The 21,132-nt window shown below is 52.1% G+C and overlaps 1 long non-coding RNA gene and 1 pseudogene across 3 annotated transcripts; both read left to right on the top strand.

Moving 5' to 3' along the window:
* Positions 1–1,046: 1,046 nt before the first annotated feature.
* On the top strand, positions 1,047–4,748 carry LOC135292716 (uncharacterized). Of its 3 annotated transcripts, XR_010354895.1 has the most exons (3): positions 1,066–2,397; positions 2,901–3,084; positions 4,324–4,748. It is a non-coding gene; the product is annotated as an uncharacterized LOC135292716 (long non-coding RNA). The 3 variants fall into 3 exon arrangements; XR_010354894.1 differs by having other exon boundaries at positions 1,047–3,084; XR_010354896.1 differs by having other exon boundaries at positions 1,047–4,163.
* Positions 4,749–9,516: 4,768 nt separating this feature from the next.
* LOC135292702 (zinc finger protein 135-like) overlaps positions 9,517–21,132 on the top strand; it is a 179,567-nt pseudogene continuing 167,951 nt past the window's right edge.

Here is a 21,132-nt window from a genome sequence, read left to right as displayed (position 1 = left end):
AATCTGCAGTGGTGAAGTCCCTCCCATTTGTTCCTCCACAGGGTTTCCCACAGCTGTGTTTATGGGCCATGACAGCTTATGTGGTATTAGTTTCAAGATGAGCTGTTAAAGAGCAAAGGTTCTCTTAATCTATTTCTAAAATCATCTTTGTCTCTGAGAACAGAGATCTTCTTCTCTTCATGAGGACCCAGGGTCTCATCACTCTGCTCTCTTTCTCTGTTCAAACTTCTCAGCTACTTCAATATTTGCTTACTTTAGCATGGTGGCCTTTGCTGAACAAGTCGTCTCCCCATAGTTTTCAATGCATTATAGGGAAAAAGAGAGTCTGATGGATCAATTACATCCTTCTCCATAGCTTTACAAGAGGATTTCATCCCCAAGATCAAGGCATATCCTCATCCCTCTCATATGGGATGCAACTTCTCCTCACTGACCTCGGTGTCTTCATGTTGATCCTCTGTATGCCTGCACTTTGTCCATTTCTCTCACTCCAGGGAGGATGGAAGCACTGAAAGAGTTAATATCTCTCCCAGGGCCTGCAGATGGTTCCGTGACCCCGGCCGGGTTTTTACGATGGAGGTTTCTGCAGAGGCTGCGCTGGGGCTGTGTCAGGATGGGCCGCGCTGGGGCAGGGCCAGGATCTCAGCAGCCAGGCCAGAGCACAGCAGCAGCACGGCCGGGGCCCATGGCTTCTCCTCCCCCTGCCCGGGGCTCGCGGGTGAAGCCCAAGGGTGGCAGAATCTTGGCCGAGCCGGCCCAGCTCAGGGCTGCGCCTGGGGCCCGGCGGATCCTGGCTGGGCCCGGGCTGGCGGCGGGGCAGGGCTCGGCAGCGCCCAGGTGTTGGCAACCGCAGCCATGGCCCGGCCCGGCCTCGGCCCCGCGGCCTCCCCTGCCCTGCCCGGCAGCCGATGGGGCCTGGGGGGCTCCCTGGGAAGGGGCCCGGCCCCACGGCAGGAGCCGCCCGGCCCAGCCCGGCTGAGACAGGGGCTGGGCCAGCCTTGTTACCTCTTTGCTGGCCAGAAGGGAAGGAGACCCTCCCAGGCTTTCTTGTCTTTAACATGTGTCTTCACAGAGGCATGTACAGTTTCCTTAGTGGTTTAACAGATTGTCAATTCTCAAAGCTAATTACTGATTGTTTTTTTTGTCAGACATGGAGGAAACTGCTAGCACCTTCTCTTAGGACATGACTTCTGTGATGCAAAACCACCACAACAGCACAGAGCACAGAACTCCTTTGTCCATATGTAGTAGTCATGTGCCAAAGGCCTCAAAACCCCACCTTTGGAGATGTCAGGGCCCTCTCCAAGGTGTTTTGAAATGAAAACATGCAGCTCTTCGTCTAAGAAAATCACCAGAGGACAGGGCCAGCCTGACCTGTCTGTCCTGGCTACTTTTGTCTGGGAGCAATTCTTGGATATACGGAATTTGGGAGGCCAAATTCTAATTTTGGCCATGGCCTTTGGACATGAAAGCCAGTTTTTTTCCATAAGAAGGAAGCAACAGAGCCCCAGTGTTTCCCAGGCGGATGAGAGGTGACCACCAGAGGCCAAGGCCAGCCAGAGCTGCCAGGTTTTGTTCTGAGAGATGCCCTTGCATAGAAGAAATTTTTTAGGGAGAGTACCTATTTTGACAATGGGCACCTGAAAAGAGGGATGGTTCTTTTCCATAGCAAGGAAAGCATGGAGCTCCAGCACTCCAGGAGCTGATGAGAGGCAGCCCTTGACATCCCAAATCAGCCAGACCTGTCAGGTGGCACCTGGGAGGCCAAGCCAGCCAGACCTGCTCCATGTTCCCTCGGTTCCATGGGGCCCTACTGTGTCCCAATGGTCCCTTGCTTCCATAAGGCCCTGAAGTGTCCCAATGCCCCCTTGGTGACACAAGGCCTTGAAGGGTCAGAATGGTCTCCATGGTTCCATCAGGCCCCATAGAGTCATAATGGTCTCTGAGTTGCATGAAGCCCCGCTGTGTCACCATGGCCCCTTGGTTCCATGGGCTCCAGTGGTGCCACAATGATCCCCTTGCTTCCATGATGTCCCCACAGTGTCCCAGGGATCTCCATGGCAAGGAAAGAACCCAGCCCCAGCGTTGCAGGGGCAGTCACCAGAGGCAAGGCCAGCCAGACTTGACAGTACTGGCAGATTTTGCCTGGGAGCAACCCTTGGATGTATGGAATTTTTGAGGTGGAATTCCAGTTTCAGACATGGACACCCAGAGAAGGATGGTTCTGTTCCATAGGAAGGAAAGCATGGAACTCCAGTGTTTCGGGGCAGATGAAAAGCAGCCATCAGAGGCCTAGGCCAGCTACACCTCTCTGTCCTGGTAGCTTTTGTCTGAAAGCAACCCTTGGATATAGGGAATTTGGGAGATGGAAGCCCAATTTTGGCCACTTCTGTGTAGGTAAGATAGATCATTCTTTTCCAAGGAAAGTACAGAGCCCATATGTTTCAAAGGCAGATGAGGAGAGAGATGGCTCCTGGAATGATAGTAATGATATCCTCAGGCCAGGTCTTATGAGCTCTTGGGGACCTATATTACACCAAAGATAGTTCAGCCACCTCAGATGGCATAAAATCAGCATGTCTTCAGTGGTAGTGTTGGAAACAGAAAAGTTTAAAAAAAAGATAAAATAACAAAGGTCTTTACAGAGAAAACCTACACCAGCGGCAAGAGGCTCTTGCTTCCGGTAAAAACCCCACAAAAGTGTTTAGTTCCTTTGTTCCACTTTTTCTAGTAAATTGTTTAGGAAGGACCTTTTTGCTTCTGTCGAGTTATCTATCCTTAAGTTTGAAGTAAGGTCCCCAAAGTCCTATGAGGTGTCTTTTTACCAAAGTGAGGAGAGAAACTTCTGGGCTTTTTCCCTTTTTAAGGAGACAAGGATAATTTGGTTACTCCGTCAACAGGGGGCACATTCCTACACTGGGAGGCCAAGCCCGCCAGACCTGTTTGTCCTGGCAGCTTTTATCATGGAGGAATCCTTGGTTATATTGAATTTGGGAGGAGGAATCTCGATTTTGACCATGGACAGCTTGAGCAGAAGGATGGTTCTTTTCCATTGGAACAAAAGCACCAGTGTTTCAAAAGCAGGTGAGAGGCAGCCCCCAAGAGGCCAAGGGCAGCCAGACCTGTCTGTCCTGGCAGCTTTCATGGGGAGAAATCCTTGTATGTATGGAATTTTGGAGGTGGAATCCCAGTTTTGGCCATGGGCACCTGGTCAAGATGGATAGTTTTTTTCCTACAGGAAAGAGAAGTGCGAAGTCCAAGTGTTCTGGAAGAAGATGAGAGGTGGCCACCTTCAGGCCAAGCCAGCGAGACCTGTCTCTCCTGGCACCTTTTGTCTAGGGGCTATCCTTGGCCATAGGGCGTTTTGGAGGTGGAATCTCAGTTTTGGCCATGGCTGCCTGGACAGGAAGAAGAGTTCTTTTCATTAGGAAGGAAAGCGCAGAGCCCCAGTGTTTCAGAGGCAGATGAGTGCCAGCCCTCAGGAAGCCAGACTAGTCATCCCTGGCAGTTTTTGTCTGGGAGTTATCCTTGGATATAGGAAATTCTGGAGGCAGATCCCCAATTTTGGCCATGTGTGCCTGGTTGAGATGGATGGTTTTATCCCATAAGAAAGAAAAGCACATGGTCACAGTGTTTCAAAGGCTGATGAGAGGTGGCCCCCAGGTGGCCAAGGCAGCCAGAGCTGTCTCTCCTGGTGGATTTCATCTGGGAACAATTTTTGCATATAAGGAGATTTGGAGGAGGAATCCCAGCTTTAACAATGGGCCCCTGGAGGAGAAGGACATTTCTCTCCCATAGGAAGGAAAGCCCAGAGCCCCAGTGCTTCAGGGGCAGATGAGAAGCAGCCCTCAACATGCCAAGGTCAGCTGGACCTGTCAGGTGGTCCCCAGGAGGCCCAGCCAGCCAGACCTGTTCCCTGTTCCCTTGGTTTTGTGGGACCCCACAGTGTCACAATGGTTTCCTTGGTTCCACGAGGCCCCAGAGTGTCACAATGTTCCCCCTGCTTCTGCAGTGTCACAATGGCCCCGTGCTTCCATGAGACCTTGCAATGTCGCAATGGCTCTGTGGTTCCACAAAGCCCTGATGTGTCACCAGGGCCCCTCGGCTCCATGCACCCTCGCTGTGTCACAATGGCTCCTCTGTGACACTACGGGCTCCACAAGGTCACCATGGACCCTTGGTTCCTTGGGGCCCCTGAGTTTCACAAGGGAGACCTTCCTGGATTGCCAAACAGATTGCGTTCTCTTTGCAATCTGTGTGGCAGTTGTCTTCTGTTAAGTGAGCAGTTTTCCTTATCTCTTCCACACCCACTCCTCCCTCCAGGCAGACATCTGCTGATAACAGGCTACTGAATGGCACTGCATGACTGGTAAGAACTACAACATCCCATTGTGAGATGATCCGCCCAGAGGGGAGAGCCAAGCATTCCTACCAGATATAATATTAAAAATTCTGGAACACCAGCATGGCTTTCTCCACTGGATTTCCCAGAGGAACAGCAGCTGCCTCTTCCACTGGATCTTCAGAGGAAGACTACACCTTTCTAAAGGACCCCTGCTCCAGCAGAACCACACCTGACACTCCAGGAGGACTGCAGCCACCATTCCAATTGGACTGCTACCAACACCCTGACCAAGAGGGTGTCAGGTTGTGTTCTGACTCTGTCAGTGTTGTCTTGGTTTACTGCATTGTTTATTTCATCTTTTTATTTGTTTCCCTAATAAAGAACTGTTGTTCCTGCTCCCATATCTTTGCCTGAGAGCCCCTTAATTCCAAATTTATAACAATTCAGAGGAATGGGGTTTAAATTTTAGATTTCAGGACAGGCTCCTACCTTCCTTGGCAGACACCCGTCTTTCCAAACCAAGACAGGGAGTGACATCAATCTTTGCTTAATAACTGGTTTTGCTTTAACACAGTTACTTTGAAATCACTTCCTAGTATATGATATATGATATATGATATGATATGATATGATATGATATGATATGATATGATATGATATAATATAATATAATATAATATAATATAATATAATATAATATAATATAATATAATATAATATAATATAATATAATATAATGTGATGTGATGTGATGTGATGTGATGTGATGTGATGTGATATAATATAATATAATATAATATAATATAATATAATATAATATAATATAATATAATATAATATGAGTTACAGCTGTTATACCTAGGAGCAAATTTTTCTGATTAAGATAATATTGTTTAATCATTACCATAAGAGATAGTATATATTTATAGAAATAGCTCTGGTCTGCCGTCTTTAATCCCGTGGGACAAAGTCTATAAAGCTTTCCTTCCACCTTTATAATTCTTTACATACAAAATCTTGAAAGTCTGGGACGGGGATTGGAAACAGCTACTCCAAAGCTCCTCTCACAAGAAGGATTTTAGAAAGCTTGGAGGTCCTTGCAGGTGTTTGGGGAACTGTGGGGGCTATTGGGGGTCCAATTTACTTCCCGATTAACAGAAGATAACTGCCCTGCCTCTGACAGATGGCAAATAGAATACACACATTGTCTTTCAATCCAGAACAACAGGATTTCAAATTAATAGAATGTAACAAAACATTGCTGAAATCTAACAATAATGAAGTTTAACTTTGCTTAATCTTGTCAACCCTGAATTTGCATTAAGTTAAACATCATAGAATTAAAAATTAATATCCTTAAATGTTATACATACAAAAAAATTTAACTTATTCTGATGCTATTAAGGGAAATAAGGCACTGAAAAAGTTGAACAATCTGAGATTGAAATAACAGCATGAAGGATTTACTGGAGGGATTAAAAGGATGTGATAAGTATGTCAGGTTTTTATGTAATTTAGTTTTGAGAGAAACCCATGGAAGCTACAAATTTTAGGCAAGCATGAATTTACAAAGACTTTTTAAAGTGCAGTTTTATTGAAAGAAACAACAATGTGGAATTTGGCAAACTGCCCAGCAAACCAGCAGCTTCTTGAAATTGTATTTAGTGTGACTCCAGATGGTAAATTTACCAGCATTTCTGTTAAAGTGCCTCTGGCCAGTGCCGTGGTGGGGGGGCCTGGCGGAGCCGCGCCGGGGGCTCGGGGGAACCGCGCCGGGAGCAGCCGAGCCACGCACCCCAAACCGCCCGCGGCTCCCCCTCCTGCCCCAGAGCCTGTGAATGTGCCTCCGTGCCAGAGGGAAGGGGCAGGAGATCCCCCAGTGCATCCCCAGCAGAACAGCATCAGCAGCGGGGTTGTCCTGCAGCCAGGGCCGTGCTGGGCTGGGAGATGGAGCAGGAGAGAGGGGGAAGGGGGCACTGACTTCCTCCTCACCTGCCTGAGTGTCTTGGGGCATCCTCCTCTTCCTTGCAGCCTTCTCCTCCATTGGGCCAATATTTGGGAATGGGAAATCCTGGTTTGGGGAAAAACAAGGGATGAGCACAGTGTGTCTGAAAGGCCTCTGCCCAAGTCCATCTCTAGAAGTCACCTGATATCAATAAAAACCTTAAAAAAGCAAAAGAGAATCAAAAAAAGCCACCAGGAGTGTCCCATTTCCATTCTCATCCCTCTGGGCTTCTGGTGGTCCCCTCTCTCATGGCTGCCAAGGATCCCAGAGCACCTGGGGTTCCCCCCTCTCCAGGGTCCTGCTTAGGGATGCTGCGGGGTTTTGGGGTCCCAGGGTCCTTCTCTCCAGCCTCCCCCCAGTCCAGGCACTTGGGGCTCTCTCCTCTCCCCACCGCCCTGTCCTGGTTTAGGGCAAATTTGGGAGAAAACCTCCAAAAGGGGTTTCCTCTGGAAAGCAAATTCAAGCAGCCTCTTCCCCAATCAGTTTGGGAAAAGATTTCCTTGGAGAAAAGTGGAAAAACCCTGTTTATTTAACAGACAAAGCATTCACGAGCACAGCAAATGACCAATATTAAACAATAAAACCTCTTGCCGCTCCAAAAGAGATGACAAACTCAGAAAATCCCTCTGTGGGCTGTAGCTCTGCTCACTCAGTCTCTTATCAGTCTCTTCTCAGTTTCTCCAGCACTGGAAATGCTGTGGACCAGGCTCGGACCAATGGGCCACAGGTGGAGCTGCCAGTGCTCTTCTGGATGTTCAGAGCAGGTTTAAACAGCTCTAAAGTAAAAGAAAAACCACAGTCCAGGGCACTTATCTGCCTTAGAGAACTAAAAACTAACTAAAACCAAAGGAGAGTCCTGTCCTGCTGTCTGTCTGTCCAGCAGCCAGAATATGGAGGAGTGCAGTTTCTTAAAAAACTTGCTCACTTCCTCCCTCCCTTCGGTCTCAGAACCTGCCTTAAAGGTGCAGAACTCATTTCTGGGCTACACAGATGAAGAGGGTATGAGCATGATCCCAGGTTCCGCCCTTCTGGGGGTTTGGGGGTGTCTCTGTCCCTCTGACCTCAATGATGTTTGGGTGCAGTCACATCAGGGCTGAGAGGGACAGAGACCCCCCCCCGGGCTCCCCAGGGATGAGAAGGTCAGAGAGACCCCCCAGCCCCAAGCACCCTCAGCGGTGAGAGGGACACAGAGCCCCTGGTCCCCAGCCCTGCACAAGCATTCCCTGAGGCCAGAGGGATGGAGACCCCCTGAGCATCCCCCAGGGCAAGGGGACAGAGACCCCTGAGCATCCCCTGGGCTGAGAGGGACAGAGACTGCCCTGAGCATCCCCTGGCACAGGAGTGACAGGGAGGGAAACCCCCCCAGGCATTCCCTGGAGTGAGAATGATGGAGACCCCCTGAGGAATGGCGTGGGGTGACAGGGACAGGAACAGCCCCCACAAACCCCTCCCAAGCATCCCCCAGGGCAAAAGGCACAGAGACCCCTTGAGCATCCCCTGGGCACTGGACAAAATAAACTTGGCAGAAATCAAATTCAACTCTGCATAAACCACTTTCATGAATATTTGATTTTCCCACAAGTCGCATGTCATGAAAACGCAAACCAATCCCAAGCATTAATAAACTGGCAATAGAAGCAAGTGTGTGAAAATTCCAAGTTCCATCGGTTCCTGCACAGCTCCAGCTCAGCTGCTGGCAGGTTCCCATAAAAGAAAAGTGGAAATTCAGCCCAGTACAGATTATAAAAAGCAAGAGAAAGCTTTGTGTAACTATCACAAAGGTGACAGGGATGAAGAGAACAGTGATTCTCACATTTGGCAAAGCCCCTAAGCCTGTGAATTTGGGAGTGATTCAGGAAGTTAGCTACCTTAGCTGGGCTTCCTGTGGCACTTTAGCAGCCTTGTGTTCCTCACCTTGGGGTGAATGAACCTTGTCAGCTTCACTGGTAATATTTGTTCCCTTTTCTCCAGTGATTTGAACAAACTTTTCAAGGAAGAACAAGAAAATATTTTCTTTACACTGGCTACCCACAACAACCATTTTCTCCCATAACTCGCTTAGGGGAAGATGCGTCCAAGTTTCCAAGAGTTCCTCCCAAACGATCTATGACCTCCTCAGAGGAGGGAACCATGCTGTTGTCAAAGGCACTTGGGGTCAGACAACAGTGCCTAAACTCACTGTGCCAAAATAATGTCACAATCTGGTTAAGAAAATGGTTAGAGAGATGCTTCTGCCCCAGTTAAGGTGCTACCAAGACCAAATCCAAAGTGGATTTTATTGAATAATAAGTGTGAGGTAGAGAGAGATGGAAAAAGAGAAAAAGAGAGAAAAGGGGTTAGGGCAAGGTAGTGACAGGAACAGAGACTTCCCCTGGGCCAGGGCAAGAGTGACATTGTCCCCTGTGTGTGTGGCCTTCCCGGAGTGGGGGTTTTATACCTGAGCCAGTTTGGGTAAGCAGAGGTGGCGTTACCCCCCAAGCATGGATTACCCCACTGTTTCAGGTTACAGTGTAAGATGTAACCAAATGCATGTTTTCCATCATCATCTTTACAAACTGTTATAAACAGGCGGGGCAGTGTTCTTTATCTCTTCCATGACTCAGCCCTGATAACGCCCTCCAGGGGCTATCTTCTGTTAATGGGCCACTGAATGTCCCTGCAGGACTGATAAAATTACATCATGCTATTGTGGGATGCTCCACCCAGGGGGAGGAGCCACGCATTCCTACCTGGATATAAGATGAGGCTTGCAGCCCCAGGAGCACCTTGCCTACTGGATTCCCAGAGGACAAGAGCTCCATAAGCACCACTGGACCTTCAGAGGAAGACCAGACCCTTCTACAGGATCACTGCTTCAACGGAATCACGTTCATCACTGCAACAGGACTGCAGCCACCATTTAATGGGATTGCTGCTACCACCCTGACCAACAGGGTGCCAGGTTAGATCCTGACTCTGTCAGTTTAAGGCAGTGTATCATTGCCTCAATCTTAATTTTCTTAATTAATTGTAATTCTGGCCTAGAATCTCCCCCTGGTTTGCCTTTAAACCAGTACAAAACTCAATGTACTCATCTCTTGCTTTCCTCCCAGAACAGAATTTCCCATCCCAAAATCTTTCCCAGATGGAGGAGGAAGCTGTGAGGAAGATGAAGATGCCCTAGGACATGCAGGCAGGTAAGGAGGAAGTCACTGCCCTTTTCCCCCTTTCCTTTGCTCCATCTCCCAGCCCAGCATGGCCCCTGGCTGCAGGACAACACCACTGGCAATGCTTTCCTGCAAGGGATGAACTGGAGGGATCTCCTACCCCTTCCCTCTGGCACGAAGGCAAATCCCATCCTCTTCTTGTCCGTCCTCCCCCAGACAAAGACCTGAGGATGGAGACCAGGGAGGACAAAACCCCATGGCACAACTTCGTAGCAGAGGCCATTTTGAGTGGCTCCACAGCACAGGAATACAACAGGGAAGAAAAGCCCCAGAGATCCCACAGGAGGAGGGGCTGCAAACCCAGCCCAGGGTGCTCTGAGGAGGAAAGACCCACCCTGAGCCAGGTAGGTGGACAGAGCTTCAGCCAAAGCTCGGAGCTGGTGGTCCATGAGCAGCTTCATGATGGGGACAAGCCCCACAAGTGCTTGGAGTGTGGGAAGAGCTTCAGGCAGAGCAGCACCCTGATCTGCCACCAGATGATCCACACGGGGGAATGACCGTACAAATGTGGGGAGTGTGGGAAGGGGTTCAGCTACAGATCCACCCTTGTGACTCACCAACGCATCCACTCTGGGGAGAGGCCCTACGAGTGCCCCACGTGTGGGAAGAGGTTTCAGGCCCGCTCCAATCTCCTCAGGCACCAAAGGATTCACACAGATGAGAGGCCCTTCTGCTGCCCTGACTGCGGGAAGGGCTTCAAGCGCAACTCCCACCTCATCAGGCACCGACGCATCCATACTGGGGAGAGGCCCTATGGGTACCCCACATGTGGGAAGAGCTTCACCCAGAGCTCTGACTTGACCAGCCAGGAGTCACTGGTAAGGGATGTCCTGCCAGTGCCCCAACTGCAGGGAGAGCTTTGTGCCCTGCTCCAGCTTCTTCCCCCATTGGAGGATCCATATTGGAAAGAGCCCTGGAGATCTGTGTTCCCTGTGATCCATGCTGGGAAGACACCTGTCCCTCCTCCTGCCCCTGCCAATGACATGATGGGGGATCAAAGACCATGAGGGTCTGGCCAGGGCCATGTCATTACCTTCACTCTCACCTCTAGTCATTGCCAGGGGCAGGAAAAGGACTCTTTCCCTGAGGAGAAGGGTGTCCTTTCCAGGCAGGAGGAAATTGTGGCCAGGAAGAGACAGTTGCATTGTAGTTTTCCCTTTTGCATATCCCTTCTGTGATCAATATTGTTTTTGTTTCTGTTTGTTTCTTATCTCGTTGCTGTTCCAAATAAATTGTTCTTATCCCAGCCTGGGATCTTTGCCTTTTGTTCTTTCCATGGGATTCGGGAGGGCAGCGAGTGCCAGTGTGGTTTTAGCGGGAGCAGGAAATTGGAGAATCCCATTCCTAAACCTCAGGCTGTGGAGACCGAGCATCCCAGCTGGTCCCAGCCCCGGTGGACCTGGCAACATCCTTGGGAGTGGGGGAGAATCCCATTCCTAAACCCCGGCCCATGGAAACCGAGCATCCCAGCAGGTCCCAGCCTGCTGGCCATGGCAACAGCCTTGGGAGCGGGTCCCTGGCTGGGGCTGTGGGAACCTCTTCCCTCTGGTGCCCAGGGACAGGACAGGAGGGAACGGCTGCAGCTGAGTCGGGGCAGGCTCAGGTTGGATCTCAGGAAAAGGTTTTTGCCCAGAGGCTGCTGGGGCAGTGCCCAGGCTCCCCAGGGAAGGCTCCCAGCTCCAGGGCTCTCTGAGCTCCAGCAGCGTTTGGCCAGCGCTGCCAGGCCCAGGCTGGCATTGTTGGGGTGTCCTGTGCAGGGCCAGCAGTTGGACTCCAGGATCCTGATGGGTCCCTCCCAGCTCAGCCAATTCTGTGGATCTGGGATCCCATGACCCTGGGGATGGGGCTGTTGTATCGTGCTTTTTGGTTTATTAGTAGGTGTGAGAGTCTGTCTGAAACTTCCCTCATTTTTTGCCTCTCGATCGTCATGAAAGCCAAGACCACCGGGGAAAGGAAAAGATCCCGTTCTGAAAATCCAGGTCTGTCTGGTCCACCAAGCCAGATTATTGCCTACGAGTGTGTTTGCTCAACTCATGGAACACTGCACCCAAGAAGGGGCAGTGTGCTCTCCTTCGCCTGCATCACCTAGCAACGCTAGTGCTGGAATTTCTCCACCCTTCTGACTTGGCTGGACTTTCTCTCTGGAAGGACCTTCCCGGAGGTCACCACAAAAGGACCCTCCACTCACCGTACATCAACCACCGTGACAGAGGGACTGAGATGGGAGAGGGCTCTCCCCTCAAGGACTGAGACGTACGACCCCTACATGGAAAAGCTCCCCTCTTCTTCCCAAAAGGACTGAGACTGAAATCCCTACCATAGGGTGAAGGAAGGCATGTGTGGGGACCGGAGCAAGTTTTGCAAGCGACCACTGGACCGAGAAGACAATGGTTCTTGCCTACAACGTCTGCTGCTGACAACGCCTGCTGCTGATGGACTACTGATGGACTCCTTGTACCCTTTATCAATAGACTATTTTGAAGTGGGTCCCCTTCCCCCATTTCAAAAGGACTATAAAAAAGGTTAGAGCTGACTGATACCTTGGAGATCTCCCCTGACGTGAAGATGACAGGCTCTTCATTGACCGGACTTCGAGGGACTTTGTCATCCGCACGTCTGGTAGCTATATACCTCCATGCCCTCCCTCTCTTCTTTTTCTTTTTCTTATTCTTTCCCCTTTCTTCATTCCCCTTCTCTCTAACGCATCTTTGCTATGGCTACACAATAAAAGTATCTCTGTTTTGATTTTACTGCAAATGCCCTTGTCGTGCCAGTTTTTGCACCCTGAGATCAATGAAAAAGAACCTTCAGAAATCACGTCCTTAGGACGGATCCTGTCACCAGGGCCGGCCCGAGGGCCGAGCGGGGATCGAGAGCCCCAAAGCCGAGGGGCTCCTGGGGGTGCCCAGCTCCTGCCGCCCCCAGCCCAAAAGAGATGCTGGCCAATCAGAGCGCGCGGCGCTGGTGCCGATCCAGTTCCCGGGCGGGAGCTCGGCGCTTGGGCCCCGCCCGGCGATGTGCAGCCAATCAGCGCCCGGCGCGGCTGTGACTCATCAGTTGCCGGGCAGAGCCGCAGCGCCCAGCGCTCCCCGGCAGCGGAATTTGGGGAGGGGGGAGGTGACCCTGGGCATGGGGATGGGGCGTGCGGGGGCAGCCGGGGCCGCACTGGTGGCACTGGTGGTGCTGGCAGCGCCCCCGGCCGCGGGGGGAGCGGGGGGCGCGGGGAGAAGGGGCGCGGGGCCCCAAATTAAACCAAAGCGGGGTTGGGACCCCCAAACGGAGCAGGAGGGGCTGGAACCCCCAAACCCAAACACGGGGGAGGGGATTGGGGATGGGGGGAACGATGGGGAAGGGGCGGGAGCGCGGGGCAAAGAGGGGGATGGGAGCCCCAAACAGGATGAAGCCAACTTGATGTGGCCGCCCTTAGACGTGGATGGAGCCAAAGGCAGCCAAAGGCAGCCAATGCTTTTCCAGCCCGTCTGATCCCAGTGTGTGCAACCCCGGTGTGTGCAACCCCGGCGTGTGCAACCCCGGTGTGTGCAACCCCAGCGTGTGCAACCCCAGCATGTGCAACCCCAGTGTGTGCAACCCCGGTGTGTGCAACCCCAGCGTGTGCAACCCCAGCATGTGCAACCCCAGTGTGTGCAACCCCGGTGTGTGCAACCCCAGCGTGTGCAACCCCAGCATGTGCAACCCCAGTGTGTGCAACCCCGGTGTGTGCAACCCCAGCCTGTGCAACCCCAGCCTGTGCCATCCCAATCCATATTTGATCCCAGTCCATGTTTGATCCCAGTTTGTCTGGTCCTGCACACACACCTAGCATCTGGAATTCCATTTCCCAGCAAGGAAAACATTTTCCTCTCCTCGAACTTCCTTCCTATACTCTCAAGAAATGATAATAAAATAAGAAATCAATAAATTATAATTAAAATGAAATTAATTATAATAAAAATGAAATATAATAATTTTGACTCTTACTTACAATACTCCAATAATGAGTCAATCTAAAACAACAACTAGTAATATACAATTATCCATAAATATAAATAAGCAAATTATACGCCAGGAAATACCTGTTGAAAGTTTTAACTCAGCAGTAAATACACTTTAGATAAAAAATATCTAAGAAAACTAACACACAGTCTAACAAACCTTAGTAGAACAATTCATATTACAAACATACTAAACACAAAACCAAGCACCACTAGAATTTCTCCTACATTTTAACCAAACAATTAAACTTTAATAACACCCTTAACTACTCTAAAACAATTCAAATTATTTTTTTTTTAAATTTAATTGTGGGTGAGTGGTTTTATCTGGATATTGATTTCTGATTGTTTGGGTCAGATGATTTAAAAAATGGGATTTTTATATTACATACATCCCACCCAGCCAGCCCCCCACAATCCCCATCCCACCGCTCCCAGCTGGGATCCCACTTCTCCCAATCCCCTTCCAACCCCATCTCACCCTGGTGGCTGTGGAATGGAGTGAGTTTGGCCTGGGATTGAGTTTTTCTGAGGTGGGAACAAGCAATTTGAAGTGGGACTGAGCCTTTATGGGTTAAAATTAAGTTGTTTTCAGTGGGATTTGAGTGGTTTTGAGGTGCAGATCCATCCCTCTTGGCTTTTGGAGGGCAAAGAGAGGAAGAACAGAAAAAAATTAAAGCCAAACCAAAAGGAGAAGCAGGCAGGTGTGTTCCCACCATGGATCACAGGGAATGTGGGTCACCAGGGCTGTGCCCAGCGTGGCTCCTGCAGTGGGGGATGGAGCTGGAGCAGCGCACGAAGCTCTTCCCGCACTCGGGGCACTCGCAGGGCTTCCCTCACCGGTGCCTGCGTTGGTGTTGGGTCAAGTGAGAGCTGCTGGAGAAGCTCTTCCCACACTGGGGACACTCGTAGGGCCTCTCCCCAGTGTGGATGCGCCGGTGGGTGACGAGGTTGGAGTTCTGCCTGAATGCCTTCCCGCAGTCGGGGCAGCAGAAGGGCCTCTCCTCTGTGTGACTCTCATAGTGCCGGAAAAGATGGAAGCGGGTCTGAAACCCCTTCCCACACTTGGAACACTCGTAAGGCCTCTCCCCAGAGTGGATCTTTTGGTGCAAAATCAGATTGGTGTGATTTCTGAATCTCTTCCCACACTCCCCACACTCGTAGGGCCGTTCCCCAGTGTGGGTCCTCTGGTGCTGGATCAGGTGGGAGCTCTGCCTGAAGCTCTTCCCACATTCCTCACACTCGTGGGACCTCTCCCCGGTGTGGATGAGCCGGTGGGTGACAAGATGGGAGTTCTGCCTGAAGCCCTGCCCGCAGTCGGGGCAGCGGAAGGGCCTCTCCTCTGTGTGCGTGCGCTGGTGCTTGAGGAGATCAGAGCTTCTCTGAAACCTCTTCCTGCACTGATCACACTTGTAGGGCCGTTCCCCAGTGTGGCTCCTCTGGTGCCTGATCAGTTCGGAGTTCCACCTGAAGCTCTTCCCACACTCCTTGCACGTGTGGGGCTTCTCCCCATCAGGAACCTCCTCATGGACCACCAGCTGCGAGCTCTGGCTCCATCTCCGGCCGCCTTCCCGGCCCAGGCTGGCTCTTTCCCCCTCAGATCCCCGCCATCTGCGTTTGCAGCCCCTCCTCGTGCGGCATCTCCAGGGCTTTTCCTCCCCGTTGGCTTCCTGCGCCGTGGAGCCGCTCAAAACGGCCTCTGCCACGAGGTTCTGCCGCGGGGATTTGTCCTCCCTGCTCTCCATGCTCAGCTCCTGCTCTGCGGGAGGAAGGACAAGGACAGGATGGCATTTGCCTCCGGGCCACAGGCAAGGGCAAGGAAATGCCCCCAGGCTGTCCTGCAGCAGGGGCCCTGCTGGGCTGGGAGACGGAGCAGGAGAGAGGGGAAAGGGGCACTGACTTCCTCCTCACCTGCCCCAGTGTCCAGGGACATCGTCCTCTTCCTCACTACCTCACAAGAACTGGCAATGGGAAATCCTGATTTGGTAAAAACAAGGGATGAGGACGATGAGTTTGAAGGTCTTTCTGCCCAAGTCCATCTCTACAAGTCACCGGCCATCTGGGCTCCAGAAATATCTCCCAAACACCAAGATTCAGCCTTGAAAAAGCCTCCCAGGAATTTCCCGTACCTGGACCCTCCCCTCTGCTGTTCAGGGTTCCCCCTGTCCCAGCTGCTGGGGTCACGCTTGCATTGGGGGTCCCCCTTCTCCTCGCTGCCCGCCCTCCCCAGCCTGCTGGCAGTCCCAGCCATCCCAAAAGCTGCCCCCACTTCACTCCCCATTCAGGGATGCCGGGGCTTTTTGGGCTCCCTTTTGGGCTCCCTTCTCTCTTCATTCTCTGCTCCGGGCTGCAGGGGCTCCAAGGAGTCCCCCCTGCCCCTCTCCAGCCTCTGCAGGCTCCCGCCCATGGCGGCGCTCTCCCCTCTCTGGGCTCCCCACTTTGGGCTCCTGGGGGACACAGGGCTCTGCTCCTCCAGGCTGCCTCTGCCACCAGCCGCCACCGCCACCCCCTGATGTCCCCCCGAGGGGCCTTTTCCGCTCAGCCTTGCACTTCTTCATTCTCCAAACATTCCCCCCAAAAAATCCCAACCCAGGCACCGCCCAGAATATTTGGGCTGAGCTCCACCTCCCTGGGCACCTCCAGAGTTCCCGTGTGCCTGGCCCTGGGACGACCTGGAACACCTTGGAACCCCATTCCAGCCTTTCCCTGCCCCCAGGCCCATCCTTCTGCAAAAACCAGAGATCCCTGAACTCCCCCTTCTGGAATATCCAGGGTGTCCCTATTCCATGTCCCACCTTTTTTGGGAAACCCTGGAGCCCTCTTTACTGGGCTCCAGGCCCCCTGGAACTCCATTCGATCTCTCCCCGTCCCTGCCCCCCATTTCCGTGACCCTGAGCCTCCCCTGCACCCCCATTCCTGAGACCCCAGACCCCCTTTTACCCCATTGCCCAGCACTGAGACCCCCCTGCACCCCCTAATCCAGTGCTAACTCAACCTTTCCCTGGCCCCGCCTCTCCCAGCACCCAGCCCCACCCTTTTCCCTGACCTGGGATCCCTGGGCTCCCATTCCTGCATTTCCCAGCCCCCAGACCCCCCTTTTTTCACTCCCAGTACACCCTGGCACCCCCTTTCCTGGGCACAGGATTCCCTGCACACCCCATCCCAGCTCTCCCAGGCCCTGCACCCCCTTTCCTTGACTCTGAGCCCCTGAACCTCCTTCCCAGCTCGGCCAGCCCTTCAAGTCCCCCTTTCCTTGGCCTCTTGACCCCCCTGGATCCCCAGTCTCTCACGTTCAGCCCCCCAGCTCCCCGATCTCGCTGTCCCCCCAGTTCTGCACTCCCTGCAGTACCTGGCAGTGGCGCTGTCGCAGCCCGGCCCTGTCGCCGCGTCCTCTCAGTGCCCGTTGGGGCCCTGCCCGCCCAGCCCGACACGCTCGACTGCGGGGGACACTCCCCTGTGCCCGGGCTACAGGAGAGCGGCCGGGGCTGCCAGCCCTAAACCACAGGAGCAGCTGGCAGACGCTGCTGCAGGAAGAAAGGGCCCACTCTGGGCAGGGGAAAGCCAAGGTTTATTTCAGGGCTCAGGCCAGCTCTGACCCTCAGGGCAACCTGCTGCACACAGCACACACTCAGCCCCTGCACCAGCTTGGAAAGGGGGGGCGCAAACAAGGCAAAGATACATCCAACAACCAATGGGGGAAACGGGGGTGTGCAAACCGGGCAGATGGACATGAAGGAGCACAAATGAGGAAGCACCTTAAGGGAGGGCCCTGACCTCTGCCCAATCACTCCACGCCCCTGGGGGAAGATTCTGGAAAGAGGGGACGGCAGGCCGAGGGATTGACAGGGGCCCAGGGAGGAGACTGGGGAATGGCTCTGCAGCCACAGGGAGGAGGGAAGGCACTTGGGGCAAAGCATTGTCAGGAAAGAAGCGGGGCTACATCAGGGAAACCATTGCAAACTGAGAACAAGGAGAATAAAACACAATAGAACACGGCCCGGGGTCCCCCAGTCCTTGATTGTGGGGGACGTGGACGGGACCCCCTGCGAGCGCTGGGGCAGCGAGAGGGGCCGGATGGAGCCGCAGAGAGCGGGGATGGTGGGGGGAGCTGAGCTGGGATATTGGGATAGCCAGTGCTGGGATATTGGGATAGCCAGGGCTGGGACATTGGGATAGCCAGAGCTGGGATATTGGGATAGCCAGGGCTGGGATATTGGGATAGCCAGGGCTGGGATACTGGGATAGCCAGGACTGGGATATTGGGATAGCCAGGGCGGGGATATTGGGATAGCCAGAGCTGGGATATTGGGATAGCCAGCCCCGGCTCAAGGACAGGAACCGGCCCGTGGCCGACAGTGCCCTGGAGCCGGGGCCGGTACAACCAGAGCGGGGGGCACTGGGCTGGGATCTGTGGGAATGGAGGACTCTGAGGGGCTGGGATCTCTATGGCTTCAAGGGGTGGGATTTCATCTCCTTCCAGCTGGGACCCGGGAGCTTTGCAGTGTCCGACGGTGCCACCTGGATCAGCCAGAGGTGCTGGGAATGCAAAGGGATCATGGTGGAGCAGATGAAGCATTCCCTGAGACACAGATATGGGGAAGAGCTCCCAAAATCCATCAGACATGGTCGGGAGGCTCTGGAGCACAAAGGAGAGGAGGGGAGTTCCTGTGGAGAAGTGGGATTCAGGAATAAGGGCCTTGGGTATGCAGAAATTGCCATGGAATTTCCATGGCCGGATCTCTCTCATCCCAGCCAGGTGAGAATTCCATGCATGGATCTCCCACTAACCCATCGCCCTGGGAATTCCATGGGGAAATGATTTGAATGGATGACCAATGCCATGCCAGCAGTGCAATTGTGAAATACAAAGCTGTGTTTCTGTCAGGTTCATAGAGGCAACGTGTGTATTTGTGATTGTGATACGTGTGGAAACTGACCATGGGACAGTTATAAAGATGAATTCTAATAAATAACAGAGGAGGTAAAGCATGGAAGAAGGCCTTTGAACCAATCCTTTGTTCGCAATTACCCTTTGTAAGTCTTGAGTTGATTTAGGATCATTTGAATTAAAGCTTTAAGGATGTTGCTGTTTGACAGGAACTTTCTGCTTGTAGCTAAGCTTTAAAGAGTTTTGCAATAATAACCTCTTGAAGTATAATTTTAGAATATTGCTTGTAGTAAGGATCTTTGAAACGATAGGTTTAGAATATATAAAAAGGAAACATGCTTATCTTGATACATTAAAAAACAGTGAAAAGCAGGTTAAGAAAGGAAGATGAACATCTACTCAAGGATTGATAGTGTCGACCAAGGGAAGCTGGACATCACTGTTATGAGATTTGCAATTAAAAGGTGGACCCACGTCTGGAATCGGGACCTCACCAGCTGGGAGACTTCTTTCTTCTTTTGGAAGCCGGACCCCACCATCTGGGGATACTCCTTTCTGGGATACATCCTGAGAAAAACTAAATCATAATAGTGTATAGAATTGTGATGTAAAAATTGGGAATAGAAACTGCTGAGAAAGCTTATGAGTAGCTCTATCAATGCCTGTAAGCCTCAGCTATGGGTGTTGTCGTGGTTTGGCCCGGAAATGTGTTTCTGGAAAGGTCTAAGTCGGGCCAATCAGTGGCCAAATTCAAAATTGGCATGTGATGTGGCCATTGAGGATCTGGATACGCCTCTGAGAACACACGGGGGTTAAAAGCAGGAGATTCCCAGAGAACTTCCTCTTTGGGAATCCCGTGTTGGTGAGTAGAGTCCGACCTCTCCCCTGGCCAGCTGCGCCTGGGTGGGGGAGGCCATGACAGGGAGGAGGCCGGGAGCCCCAAAAGGTGCAGAGGTGGAGGAGAACATGCAGGGGTTGATGAGACTTGAGATGTCTGGGCAGCCCCCCCGGAGAGAGGGACAGAGATTGTGCTGGCAGCTCAGCCGGCCAGAAGCGGGGGATGCGGCAGAGAGAGGTGCCTGGCAGCTGTGGGAGTCCTGGACAGGCAGAAGTGAAGATTTTAACCCCTTTGTAGACTAATAGAAACCTTACAAATACTGAATCCTCTTGAATCAGGATGAGGTGAGAGAGAGATGAGAGATGGGCAAGCGTGAGGAAAGCTGGAAGAGGAGAGAAGAATCCTGAGTGGAAGAGATGATGGAGTGGCCTTGGGCTGGACTCTTTCTTGTATAGCCATGGACAGACCCGTGGTTTTTCCCTGTGACCCAGAGACTGTATTTAGGGGGAGGCAACACCTGGGAGTCAAGAGTGAAGCAGCAGCGTGAACAGAGACGGCTGAAGGGGGTGTGAGATGCCCTCTGTCTCCACGGAGAGGAAGATCTCTGTTCATGAGGCCCCTCGGCCCCAGGGGGTGAAATGTGGGGGGGACAGGTGTCCCAAAGTTAACACTGTTCACGAGGCCCCTCGGCCCCAGGGGGTGAAATATGGGGGGGACTGGTGTCCCAGAGTTGAGAGACTGCTGTTTCTGGAAGTGAGTGGAGCATCTTTAAATGGGGAGCCCTGAAAGCAGTCCTGGCCCGTGTCCAGTGGTGAGAGCACTGGACATGGGGGGAGAAGTCACGAGGGCCGATGTTCTCTGGGTGGGGCCATGGGTGACGCGGAAGCACAGGAGGTTTTAATTGTGCTTCCGGGGGAGGCCCATGAGGCAAGGGGGGACTCCTCTCTCCCTGATGGATTTGAGGGTTGATAATTTGAGGGGTGGTGAATCTGTGGAGAAAAGGGAGGGGGAGGAGGAAGGTATTTGGAAGGTTTTCATTCTTAGCTTGGTATGTGTTCCTTTCTAGATTTGTAATAAATAAAGTGTTGTGGTTTTCCCTCCATCCCCGAATGGGAGCCTGCTTTGTTCTGTTCCCGGGTCACATCTCACAGCAACCATTTAGGAAATATACCCTTCATGGGGGCCCTGGCATTGTGCCAGGGTCAAACCATGACAGCCACCAACTGCAGCTTTCCACACTGTGGGTGCAGCACAACACTTGCAGCAAAGCAGGACAAATATTTGAAGAATTTGGCAGCTTGTTCTTTTCTTTTCCTTGTGGGCTGGGCAGTTGTGCCATTGGTAACATTTTTATTGTTACTGTTCTACCCTAAGAAAATATGACAGGCTACCAGGAACTCTTAGGGAGTGCAAGCTTGACTGAATGCAAAGAAAGAATCTCCAGAGCCTGCAGCCAGAAGTGGAGAGCTGTGTGATAATCATTCCAACACTCCCAAGGACATCTTGAAAGTGATCTAGAAGATGAAAATGGGCTGACAGAAGGAGTTGGTTTCTGTGTTCAGTTCAGATTCTTCTACATCTGAAATCAATTCTACAGTCTCCATCTAAATCAAGAGTACAATCAGTTCATGAAAAGCCCCAGAACAAACAGTAACTCTCAAGAGATGACTGAAAGAATCTGAAAAGGAAAAATGCAGGAGGAAATGCATTTCTCAGCACTGCACTATTTGCCTGCCTGAAACCCTCCTCCATTTCTGCCCCATGCCTGGATCTGTTGGTGTCAGTTCTGTCTTCAGTGGTGCCTCCAGCCCTGAATGCCCTCATCTACAGCCTGAGGAACCAGGAGCTCAAGGCTGCA

The sequence above is a fragment of the Passer domesticus genome, unplaced genomic scaffold, assembly GCF_036417665.1.
Source record: "Passer domesticus isolate bPasDom1 unplaced genomic scaffold, bPasDom1.hap1 HAP1_SCAFFOLD_44, whole genome shotgun sequence".
Taxonomy (NCBI): domain Eukaryota; kingdom Metazoa; phylum Chordata; class Aves; order Passeriformes; family Passeridae; genus Passer; species Passer domesticus.
Note: the sequence above shows the minus strand (reverse complement) of the source record. Positions and strands in the feature narration are given on the sequence as shown.